General features: G+C 41.5%; 1 protein-coding gene across 1 annotated transcript in view; it reads left to right on the forward strand.

The window, feature by feature from the left end:
* RABGAP1L (RAB GTPase activating protein 1 like) overlaps positions 1-12,827 on the forward strand; it is a 210,881-nt gene that overhangs the window by 71,908 nt on the left and 126,146 nt on the right. The window lies entirely within an intron of this gene.

A 12,827-nucleotide genomic window follows, 5' to 3' on the forward strand; every position in this document is an offset into this window, starting at 1 on the left:
CCAGGTTACTTGCCAAAACCAGCTCACAGTGATCCTGGAATGTGATGTTTTATTAGAAAAAGCAATAAAACTTTTTAGGGGAATGCTCTATATCACGTGGAGGAGGAGCTTCAGGGAGATCAGTAACCTGAAACATTTCATTCACCCACTATGAGTCAGATCCTTCCTTTTGACCATGAGTCTCTGGGTCTCTGTTGTGACTCAGCAGCAGTCTTCTGTGAGTCTTTTCAGGATGCAAGATTAACACTGCAGCTGGGGCTCGTTAGTGGGTCTTCTGGTGATAAAAGGACGGATGGTGCCACGCCCTGGTTGCAGGAGTCAACGTTCCTTCGTTTGGTTAACATTGATTGATCATCGGTCGTGGTTTATTTGAGAGCACTTGGAGAAGTGATTTGCTTTCCGTAACCCTGATTCAAGGAGGCACTTGGAGAAGTGCATTGCTTTGGAAGAGTTTTTGTTTTGTATTCTGTTATCTGGTCAGAGACTTGATTTCTGTTTATTTTTGGGCTCGCAGCCAGTCTGAGCCGAGAACTGATAAAGAGAGTTCCTTTTAAGTTTGTTTGCCTGTCATCTGTTAACGAGCGGAGAAGGGGGGACAGAACAGGTCTCTATAGGCATTTGTCTAACAAATGAGATAGCAGACAAGTGTTGGGTGTTATTGTTGTTGAGAATGTTAGAATAGCGACTTCATGGAATACTTTCCATCTAGTTGATTTTTTTTTACAGAAAGACCACGTATGAATGAAAAAAAAAATATAGAAAAATATATCATGCTTTGTTGAATACATACTTTTACCTTATTCCCTTTTCAAAAAGAATATGCATTCAAAAAAAGCATGACGGTTGCTTTGAACACTTCCTCCATGGTCTTTTTTAGACGAGGTGCTACATGCCAAGTATGATGCAAATGATGTAACACAGATTGTCTCGTAGCAGTCAAGAGAGTTTGGGTCACCAGCATTTTGCCTTATTGCATTCTGATACTTGTTTCAGCTATTCCTCTGGCTTTACAGCAAAGAGTTATTTGCCATGGAAAGACAAGTTTTGAAGGCAGAGAGGACAAGCAGGCACTAGGAAAAATGTCCTGAGCAGCCTTTATAAAGATGTATATGACTAAGCTTATGTTGGTGTATTTGGGATAAATAAATTTCCTCCACAGAAGATGGTTTTCTGTTTTGGTTTTTTGGTTCTTACTTGCATCTCACTAGTGATAGCTGTTCTCATTTCCCCCCTCTGTAATCCCTATCTTGCGACATCATACTTAACTCTCTTCTCCTGGCATTTCTTGTCCTGTTAAGCAGGTGATATTAAGAAATGGACTAAAGAAGGGATTACCTAAGCTGCATTGAAGATTATATTACTAATTTTTAGTTACATGAGTTGCTAATGAGATAACAAGGTTCCTTAATCTTGAGACATTTTCAATATGCAAACATGTGAAGTATTTTAAGAGAAATTTGGTTAAAAATAACGTGACCCGACAAATGCACGCCCAACAAATGCGCGCCAACAAAACCGCCGCGACAAAACGGCGCCGACAAAACCACGCCCACTAAAATGCGCCGACAAAACCGCGCCGACAAAAGCGCGATTAGGGTTTTTAGGTTAGGATTAGGGTTAGGGTTAGGGTTGTTAATGTTGTTACCATAGTTTTCGCGTTGTTTTCGATGGCGCGGTTTTGTCGGCGCGGTTTTGTCGGCGCGGTTTTGTCGGCGCGCTTTAGTGGGCGCGGTTTTGTCAGTGCCATTTTGTCGCGGCGGTTTTGTCGGCGCACATTTGTCGGGCGCGCATTTGTGGGTGAACCAAAAATAAGGATAAGATACTGTAGTAAAGAATTAGTTCATGTAATCTGGAAATGTCAATGATATCATGCAAATGTGTATAACAAATGATAATTTTCTGTTCACAAAAGCAAAATGAGTGGAAGAATTGGGATAAAGAGAATAACTTTTAGGCAACAATCCTATATAAATTATAGCACCTGAATTAAACAGGATGGGCTTCTGTTTTTCTTAAATCACATCTCTTTATAGGTAGAAGATATTGTTCCATATAATGTTTGTATTCATTTTAAATCTAATTTAAATGAATTTTATTTTCAACTATTTATTCAACCCAGATTGCTAGTACTATGTTTGAATATGTTTGGGTATCCTTCTGTGATATCCTACTGATCATTTAGAATGCACTATTTCTGAAGAGACATTTCTTTGTAGTTCATTAACTCCTCCCAATTAGATACTTTCTCAGTACCAGAGAAATAATATTGGCTAAGCAATTATGAGAGTTGGAGAGCATCAGGTTCGGAAAGCTGATGAAGACATTTTGTGTGCTGAAATATTTATATTTCTACTTGCACTTAGATGTGTAACTATATATTTGTATAGAAAATAGGAAAAATGTACCACTTCATACAGATTCTAGGTTCAGAAGAATTTTATACTAGCTGAAGATAGGACCAGCACTTCCCAAGAGATTGGGAAATTAAGGAACATTGAAGGAGAAAAAAAGGGTATCTGAACAATACAGAATATTACTATAGTACGAAAACATTTTAATTTGAATAATGGTTTACACACACACGCACGCACGCACGCACGCATGAAAATGTGATTATTGCCACCATATCAATTCATAAAAACTTTTATCTCATTTTGAAATGCAGGTTTTCTAAAAATAGATTATTCTCCCATGTACTTTATCATGCATTGCTTTTCTTGGCTATAATCTCATTAGAGCAAAATAAATTTTAGCTCCAAGAGGAGGAGAAAGGATGAGTAATTAGGAGATTAGTTTAATTAAAGCAATTGAGTAGTGGTTACATTTGTGCAGTTTGGGATTAATTAAGTCTCTTATTAGTGACAAGATATGTAGTGTCTGTAAAATCCTGGGAAGTAATAATAGAATATCCTTTATTAATGGCACTATTGTTATAGGAGCTTTTATTAATTGAGGTTTTCCATTGGATTTCATCATTCTAGCATCTTATTACTTTCTTCCACTTTCTTTTCAAACTTGTGTGTGTTGTATTTCCAATATCATTCAAATCATTAGTATGAGAGATTGGTAAGGAGGCTGGGAAAGCAATGAAAAGACATAAACAACCAAAACATGAGAAGGAGTATTCTGTTAGATTATCTCAAGATAGCAACCGATTATAGGTAGCAAGAAATGGTAGAAGAAGTGATTCAAAATATTTTGCTTTGATAGGTTCTCTAATAAATAAGGGTTGTAAATGCCCCTTGAAGCGTCAATGAGTCAGTATTTACCTCTAATTCTAACATTAAAGTCTACATAATTCTTGCTTCCTTACATGTGTGGGCCTTGAAAGCTGAACATTTTTATTGTGATTTCAGAAAAGAATTGACAATAAACAACAATAATTAAATACTGCAATAATTCTATAGACCAGTATTTCTCAACCTTGGCAGTTTTAAGATGGGTGAACATCAAATCCGAGAGTTCTCCAGCCAGTACACAAAAAGCTGAGCATAGAAAATTAAGTTTAAATAATAACAATATGGTGAATACGAAAAAAATGAAATTTATGCCGGCTGAACCGTCGCCCGGATTAACAAGGGTTCTGTTGGATGCTATGGCTCCTGGACATTCTGCGCAAAATGAGCTACAGGGCTCAGCTCCCTCTGCTAGGCAACCAGGGCATGGAGCTGACAAACTACTGGAAGAAAAAGCAAAAAATATGGAGTAGGGAAGAAAACATCTCTATTATGAAAGCTTACTATCAGTCTGAGCCAGCAAAACGTGGATTTCAAAAATGAATGTATATTGTAATTGGAGCCCTTGGAGCAATACCTAAAGGTCTACCTCGCTATTTTAAATTTTAAATTTATCAGACTTGAACATTCTGATTCTACAAAAATCCACCCTACTTGGAACAGCATATATCCTCTGACGTTACCTTAACAGTTCCTAGGTCCTTGGTTAGGACTCGAGCTGTTGAGCTACCAACCAGCCCCAAAGGCTGTGAATCTCACCAACGATTAACCGCATAATAATAGTAATAGTAATAATAGATCAGGAATACTGAAAAAAGAAACAGAAGGCTTTATTTTGGCAGCTCAAGGACAAGCCTTAGCCACAAACTGCATGAAGGCAAAAATTCAACATGTTACCACCAACAGCAAATGTCGCCTCTGTAATGAGAAAGATGAGACAGTCAACCACTTGATCAGTGGGTGCAGCAAAATTTCACAAACTGACTACCTACAACGCCATAACCGTGTTGCTAAGATTATTCACTGGAAATTGTGCCAAAAGTTTGGATTTGAGTACAGCAAAAACCACTGGGAACATCAGGTTCAGAAGGTTTTAGAGAATGAGAAAGGCAAGATCTTGTGGGACTTCAGAATCCAGACTGACAGGTACTTGACCTACAACACACCTGACATAACACACCTGACATAACAATAATTTAAAAGAAAAAAGTGTGGTTCATTGACATTGCAATACCTAGTGATGCACGAATTGAAGATAAACAGCAAGAAAAAAAATCACAAAATACCGGGACTTGCAAATTGAGGTTGAGTGACTGTGGAAAAGGAATAATGTGTTGTCCCAATTGCAATTGGAGCCCTTGGACCAATACCTAAAGGGCTACCTCACTATTTGGAAATTCTAAATTTACTTGACTTGAACATTCTGACTTTACCAAAAACCATCCTACTTGGAACAACTTATATCCTCCGACGTTACGTTAACAGTTCTGTTGTGGCCCAGCAGGATCCGTTTGAGCTGCTGATGGACTCAGATAGCGAGGAACCCTGCGAGTCTGCTATGGAAGATGTGGAGGACCCTGGGCAGGGTTCAGACTCAGAGTAGGGACCAGAGAGGCTAGTTGGCCACCAAGAGGCACTTGAGGCAGGGAGCAGTGGGGAGGACTCAAGGCAATTTGTTCCTGACGCCAGGCAAAGGAGGGCAGAGAAACAGAAGCAGCAGCTGCTGCGGAGGCAGACTCATAAGAGATAATCAAGCCCAGGTGGTTCTGGCTTGGCCCCTCCCAAGAGAGTATATAAGTGAGAAATTGGGAGGGGTCCATTTGCAGGACACAACCGTTCATAACAGTCTTGAGGAACTTGTTTGTTGTTGTTGTTGTTTTGGTATTTCCATTCTGTTTGGTTTGGATTGCTGGCAACCCTTCTTGCATGAGAGTGTTGTTTGGAGTTGTAATTCCTGTGATTAAAGAGTGGCAAATAGCCAAGCTTGTGTCTGTGTTACTCACAGGCCGGGGCGGGGGGTCAGAACACAGTTCCTAGGTCCTTGGTTAGGACTCAAGCTGTTGAGCGACCAATCAGCCCCAAAGGCTGTGAATCTCACCAAAGATTAACGTAGTAGTAGTAGTAGTAGTAGTAGTAGTAGTAGTAGTAGTAGTAGTAGTAGTAATAATAACAACAACAACAACAAGTAACCAATGCCAAATCCGGCGAAACAACTGGCCGCTGTGATACAATTGTATAATAATAATAATAAACAGCAAGAAAAAAAATCACAAAATACTGAGACTTGCAAATTGAGGTTGAGCGACTGTGGAAAAAGAAACCATGTGTTGTCCCAATTGTAATTGGAGCCCTTGGAGCAATACCTAAAGGGCTACCTCGCTATTTGGAAATTCTAAATTTATCGGACTTGAACATTCTGATTCTACAAAAAAGCACCCTACTTGGAACAGCTTAGATCCTCCGATGTTACCTTCACAGTTCCTAGGTCCTTGGTTAGGACTCGAGCTGTTGAGCTACCAACCAGCCCCAAAGGCTGTGAATCTCACCAAAGATTAACCTCATAACAACAATAATAATAACAACAACAGCAACAATAATGCCAACAAGCATCCAGATCTGCCTATCCCAGGTTCTTGGGAAGTACTCGATAGGTAGATAAAAATGCCAGATTCAGTCCGAACATCTGGGTTATAATGCAGCAAACCACAATATTAACAGCGAAGAAGAAAAAAGGGCATTTGAATGATATTTGAAGGACAGTGAAGAAGAAGCAATGAAGCTGGTATATCAGAAAGACTTACTGAATACCGCAGAGCTCAAACTACACTACAAAAAAGATGAATGCAAAAGAAACATGGGAAGATAAAGTATTACATGACCAGTACGTTTAAAAAAAAAAGCAGACAAAGCAGATAATAACAAGACCTGGCAATGGTGAAGAACTGTAAAGTTGAAAAAAAAAAGAGACCCAAAGGGCTAATTCTAGCTGCATTAGACCAAGTCAATAAGGGAGAATATTTGTAGCTCAGGGTTGAAATGAGGAGTCTTTAGTGATTTCTGAGCTTACTTGGTTTCGTGCAGACGTTTCATTACTCAAACTAGGTGACATCATCAGTGCTAGTAAGGAATGTGGTTTGCTGTCAGTTTATATTCTACTGCCTTACCCTGTCAGTGTTGATGGGGGTGCAGTGGTGGGTTTCAAAATTTTTTGGAACCTCTTCTGTAGGTGTTGCCTGCTTTCCGGGTCCACTGGTGGAACCTCTTCTAACTGGTTTGGTAGATTTGACGAACCGGTTCTATCGAACCGGTAGGAACCCACCTCTGTGGGGTTGGTCTTAGAGATTCTTTGATTGGGCTGTTTACTGTTGGCTTCTTTGGCAGTTTCCTGATTGGGGTATTGTTTATTTGATTGTTGGTCTGATGTTAATCTTGGAATTAATCTATACAGATCTGGGTATGATTGCGGGTAGAGAGATACTGGGGTCTTTTTGTCCCTGACCATTTAACCCAATGCAGCACAATCAACACAAACCCTAAAAAAGAATTGTACTGGCATACATCACAAATATCACACTACTATAGCCACATGGAATCAGGGTAGCACCCAAGCCAATTAAAGTCCTTCAAAACAGCCTAAGCAAAGCAGAAGATCCAGCGACCCCGGAAGAAAAACAGTAGTTTGGTTGTTGCATTGACTGACAGTGATAATCCTAATAGTAGATGCAACCCCAAAACAAATAGAGCACCACTTGAACCCCACTGGTATTGACACAGTTACCATTAGTCATGTGCAAAAGACAGTTTTACTTAGAGCAGCTTACATCCTGTGACAATTTATTTATTTATTTATTTATTTATTTATTTATTTATTTATTTATCTTTTTTTTTTTTTTTTGCTTTTCTGTTATAGCTTGGAACGAGGTCCCCAACCTGTGGGCCATGACCCACTAGTGGGCTTTGAGGGTTTGCAACCAGGCAAAGCTGCCCCAGACAGCGAGGGATGTGTTGTCTAGTTGTCTTCTGTTTGGAAAAATTTGTGATAATGAGACCAGAAACACCAGGGCCTCGGCCAGGGAATTCAGGGCGACCATCAGCCCTTCCCCTTCCAGGTCTCGTTCCCCTCGCAGGGCCCCAGCCCGGGTGGAGGCCCCGGCAACATCTCCATATTTATTTATTTATCTTGTATGCCGCCCACTCCCGGAGGACTCCGGGCGGCTCACAAAAGACAAGGGAAAGAGGGGAAAACGAGACAAAGACAACATATTAAAAACAAAACCAACATTCACAATTTCCGTGGAGGTAAATGCTTCTCAGCCCCCCCCCCCCCCCCCCAGCCTGCTGGAACAGCCAGGACTTGGTGGCTTTGCGGAAGGCCGGGAGGGTAGTAAGGGTCCGGATCTCAACAGGGAGCTCGTTCCAGAGGGCCGGAGCTGCAACAGAGAAGGCTCTCCCCCGGGAAGTCACCAGCCGACATTGGCTGGCAGATGGAATCCGGAGGAGACCTAACCTGTGCGATCTAATTGGTCTGAGAGAGGTAATCGGCAGGAGGCGGTCTTAATACCATCAAACATAGGTGGGTAAAAATGCCAAATCCAGTCTGAACATTTGACTGACTGTGACAAAGCCATAGTAATAGTATTTACATGTTATTAAACCTGAGCCTTGAAGCTTGTGAGGAGCTTGCGTAAGTTTCTTACTACATCTTAACTGCAGCAGGAGGATTGAGCAGGACTTTCAGGTGGTCCCCCGCAAGTGACCCTCCGTGCTGCAGGTAAGGCAAAGTGGAAATCTTGTGCCTCTTATTCAATGAAGAATCCCTGCATTTTTCTTATGGTGCACATTATATAATAAGTAAACAATTATAACGAAATGGAGACCTGCAGAGATTTGCAATATGTTTGGTTGGTAGCACTTTGTCTGTTCATTATCAGCAATATGCTCATTCATATGCCGTGTCACACACTGATAATGTATGCACATGATAGTTTCATATTCATATAAAACTCTTTCCTGGTGTGTCTGTGAGCTTCCAGCCCTTTCTACGTAGTCGTTCTGTCACACCTGACTCAACTTGAACCCTAAACCAAAACGACCTATGACTTGGGGTTGATGAGTTCCCCTCCCCTCTCGACTTGTATGGTTGTATGATTCTTGTTTATTTTAATCGTGTGTATTGTGTTTTATGTTCCCTTTTTCCCCCTTTGAGTTGTTCGCTGCCCTGAGTCCCTCCCGGAGAAGGGCAGCATACAAATAAACTAAATCTTAAATCTTAAATCTTAAATCTTCATTTTAGGAGAAAGATAGTCTTTACTAAAGGCCAAGTGTAGTATAATAAGGCAAAACCAGATCTGAGGTTCGTGCACCAAATTCCCAAGCATAATCCCCCCTTCCCACGTTCCTCTCCCCCCCCCCCATTAGCCCCTAATTGTCCAATCATATTCAAACTAGATGTTGTTGGAACAGTCATCCTTGATAGGTGGCTACATTCCTTCGCAGGCGGTTGTCCTTGAATTTAAGTTTCCAGCAGGAACAGTGAACTGGGATCCTCCCTCCCCACTCCTGTTTGGCTCCCCCCCGCCCCATAGCTCATGGCAGACTGGCACCGAAGCAAAGGTGGAAGGCAACTGAGGTGGCAGTTCTGACACATTCTTTGTCCCGAGAACATAATACCATAGTCCCCTCAGCCCCAAGTAATACAATAGTGACAATTTGTTGGAGGCTGCAACCAAAGTGGAATTGAGACAAAAGTGATCCTAGCAGAGGAAAGGAGGATATTGAGAAATAATAGAGTTTATTTTTCATAACATATAGTCTATTTCAGTGGACTCCAGCCTTGGCAACTTTAAGACCTGTGGACTTCAACTCCCAGAGTTCCTCAGCCAGCAAAGCAAAGCTGGCTGAGGAACTCTGGGAGTTGAAGTCCACAGGTCTTAAAGTTGCCAAGGTTGGAGACAACTGGTCTATTCGGTCAGTATGTAAACAGCAAGGGAGAAAAGGTATGGTGTGATGGCAGTTCCAGTGGCATTTTTATACCCCTTAATATGGAGAGGGTTTGAATGTTTGTAGGCAGGGCCGGATTTTCCTATAGGCTAACTAGGCTTCAGCCTAGGGCCTCAAGATCAAGAGGAGCCTACATTCAAATTGTTAGCAAAATTAAAATTATACTATTCTAAAAACAGTGAACACTAAAACACTGAACCGAAAATAAGGAGAAATTCTACGCATATGACTAATAAACAAACATAAAAATGTATTGGTTAAGATCGTTCCAGCGGCGCGGCAGTTGGAGAGCCCGCCCACGTTCCCGGCACCGGCGGTCGGGCGAGAGGCGCGGCCGCTCCCAGTAGCCGCCCCGTTGACGCAGAGCCCACCAGCGGCCAGGCAGGTGAGGGCGAGGGGGCCGAGCCGGGCAGCTGAGCGCAGCAGGGGAGGCGGCTGGCCTCACTGCCTTTGCCGCAGAGCAGAGCCGCCCTCCATCGGGAGGCCAGCTATATATATTGAGATATATCACAGTAATGATGTATTTTATTGTCTCTCATGTAATTTACAAACTTAAAAATGGGAGGTGAAAGGGCCTCATAAGCCTAGGGCCTCTTTTCCCTATGAAGCGGTATATAAGTCTAACTGCTATTGCTATTGCTATTGCTATTTTCATCTAAATCCGGCCCTGTTTGTAGGGGAATAAGCAAGCAGATAACAAGACTGTTTAGCAGAAGCAAAACAGAGCAACCACCTAAATAAGCAACTGCACAATAATGTTGTCAATATGTTTAACTGTTCTGGATCTGGTGATATAAGTGGTTGAGAGGAGTTTCCTAATGTAGAAAAGCTGACTTTTACTATAGAAAAACTGATCCCTCTTTCCTCTTATAGCCTCAGTGTCTAAAATTTTCCCCCTACCTCCTGCTTTATTCCATGCAATCAGCGGTGGGTTTCAAAAACTGTTCAAACCTACTCTGTGGGTGTGGCCTCCTTTGTGGGAGTGGCTTGTCGCCCATGTGACCGGATGGGAGTGGCTTGCCGCCCATGTGACCGGATATGAAGATGCCGACGACACTTGTCAGAACCACCTTAAATTACCTCAGACACAGCACTGGCATGCATAAGAATATGATGTAAACTTGTTTTTTAAAAGGCATCTTTGGTTTGCGTTAAAACAACTTCAACACACGCAATGTTCTGATTGCACCACAAACGCAGTAGTCATTCTTACCTTTCACAGAGGCACTGAGTTTTATAAATATGAGCATGATAGTGTAGAATAATCATATCCAAGGACCAGTGGTGGGTTTCAAAAAATCTTTGGAGCCTCTTCTGTAGGTGTGGCCTGCTTTCCGGGTCCACTGGTGGAACCTCTTCTAACCGGTTCGGTAGATTTGACGAACCGGTTCTACCGAATAGGTGCGAATTGGTAGGAACCCACCTCTGCATGCAATCCTTTGGATGCAATTGTAGTTAAGAACAGATGGATCCCTACTATTGCTCCAGTATGTGGTTGTGTATATGGTAAAACATTTTACTGACTTTCAAAGATGATGATCCTGACTACTCGAACTTCTACTGTAGACCTTAACATTGATTGATTGTTTTAAAATATGGAGAGTTATATAAGTAGGGTTGAGCATAATCTATTTTGAAAAAGGATAATTATAGCATTTTTGCAGAAAGGGGTTATTTAAAAATAGCAGGTCACAGTGTAGGAGAAAGATAAATCATGAATAATAGTGATTTACATTGTGCTGTATAACTTTATAGTTCCTATAGTGGATTATTAGGCATGTCTTAAAAAGTGTATTGTTGCACCAAGTGCAAGGAATCAAATGTTGCACTGATCCCTGATTGTATCACATGAATGTGAGTGCTTTGGCCTTTTCTTGCTTCTAATTGACACTTAGAGCAATTATCACGCTATAGCTAGTTTTCAGGAGTATATGAAAGGACAGAAAGACATAAGACATTCCTCTTCTCATGCCTTGAACTCCTATTACCCAGAGGGTTTCCCCGGTCTTTTCAGATATTGTGCATACAAGGAATTTTGTGCATGTAAATTAAAAGATTTACTGCTATATAGACACAAAGATCTCACTTCAAGATGTATAGAAATAATAGCAAAGAAGCCAAACATTATTTTATGAAGAGGTGTATGAGCTAGAATTGCTGAACTGAACACTTCAAATAGGTATTAATCTGTAATGAGTGGCAATTACAAAGGCCAGCCAATGGTGTTTCTAACTGCTATAAACTTCTCAGCGTCTTGAATTTAAGATAGGTTGCTTTATAAATTGAAGTTATAAATAAAAGCAAGTTAAAAAGAAAAGAAGAAAGTAATGAAGTTCTGTACAACGGAAAATTATTGCAATGCACTGTAATCATGGGACTGCAATCCTATGATTACACTGCTGCAAATCTTTTATTAGCAGTCACACTAACAGATATCCATGACTTCCTTACAGATCAAGTCATTGAAAGAGTTCTAAAATAAGAGATTGCACATTTCATTTTTTTTCATTCATTCATTTATTGAATTTCTAGGCCGCCCAATCCCGAAGGACTCCGGGCGGCTTACAGAAATGAAAAATATTAAAAATAAAATAAAACAATAAGACACAACAAAGTTAAGAAGAAGCACAACATACACCCAATCAAAGGGGAGCTGGACCTCAAGAGGTCAACATTTTCCTGGGCCAAGAACCTGGAAGTTGCAGAAGACTTGTTTAGACTGGATTAACGTTTTCCATGAGCACCTCCTGGAATATTGAGTCTGTCTGTCTGTCTGTCTGTCTGTCTGTCTGTCTGTCTACTTGAGAGACCGCCTGCTGCCAATTACCTCCCACAGACCCATTAGATCTCACAGGGTTGGCCTCCTCCGGGTGCCATCTACCAGCCAATGCCACCTGGCTATTACCCGGGGGAGGGCCTTCTCTGTGGCAGCCCCGGCCCTCTGGAATGAACTCCCCGCAGGGATTCGGACCCTCACCTCTCTCCAGGCCTTCCGAAAAGCCGTCAAAACCTGGCTTTGCCGGCAGGCCTGGGGGTGATGAGTTCCCTCCCCTCTCGACATGTATGGTTGTGCGACTGTTGTTTACTTTTATTATTTGTATTTTGTTTTTTATGTTCCCCTTTTTCCCCCTTGAATTGTTCGCCGCCCTGAGTCCTCCCGGAGAAGGGCGGCATACAAATAATAAAATTCTATTCTATTCTATTCTATTCTATTCTATTCTATTCTGTCTGCCCCCCTCCCCCCCTCTCTCTCTTCCTCCCTCCCTCCCTCCCTCTCCCTCTCTCCCTCTCCCTCTCCCTCCACACACACACCCTTTACAATAACAACTATGCACTGATCTTTCTGCTAATTCTCAGCAATGTCTTCTAGACTGGATCAAAACAATTTGGGAGATTTCCTTAAGCTCTCCCAATGGAACCAAAAGATAAACAAAAGCTATCACCCACTTCAAAGGATGGATGGAGAAAGTCTGTCTAAGTAGTTGCCAAAGAAACTGACAAAATCTAAATCGTACTGTGTAGACAGGTCTAATACATCCAGCTCCCTGTAAAGGCAGAGGTTCTAAACCAGGAAAAAAAGCAATTCTTTAT

Source organism: Thamnophis sirtalis, unplaced genomic scaffold, assembly GCF_051295495.1.
Source record: "Thamnophis sirtalis isolate CommonGarterSnake01/CBP01778 unplaced genomic scaffold, rThaSir2_p1.2 scaffold_12, whole genome shotgun sequence".
In the NCBI taxonomy this organism is placed as follows: domain Eukaryota; kingdom Metazoa; phylum Chordata; class Lepidosauria; order Squamata; family Natricidae; genus Thamnophis; species Thamnophis sirtalis.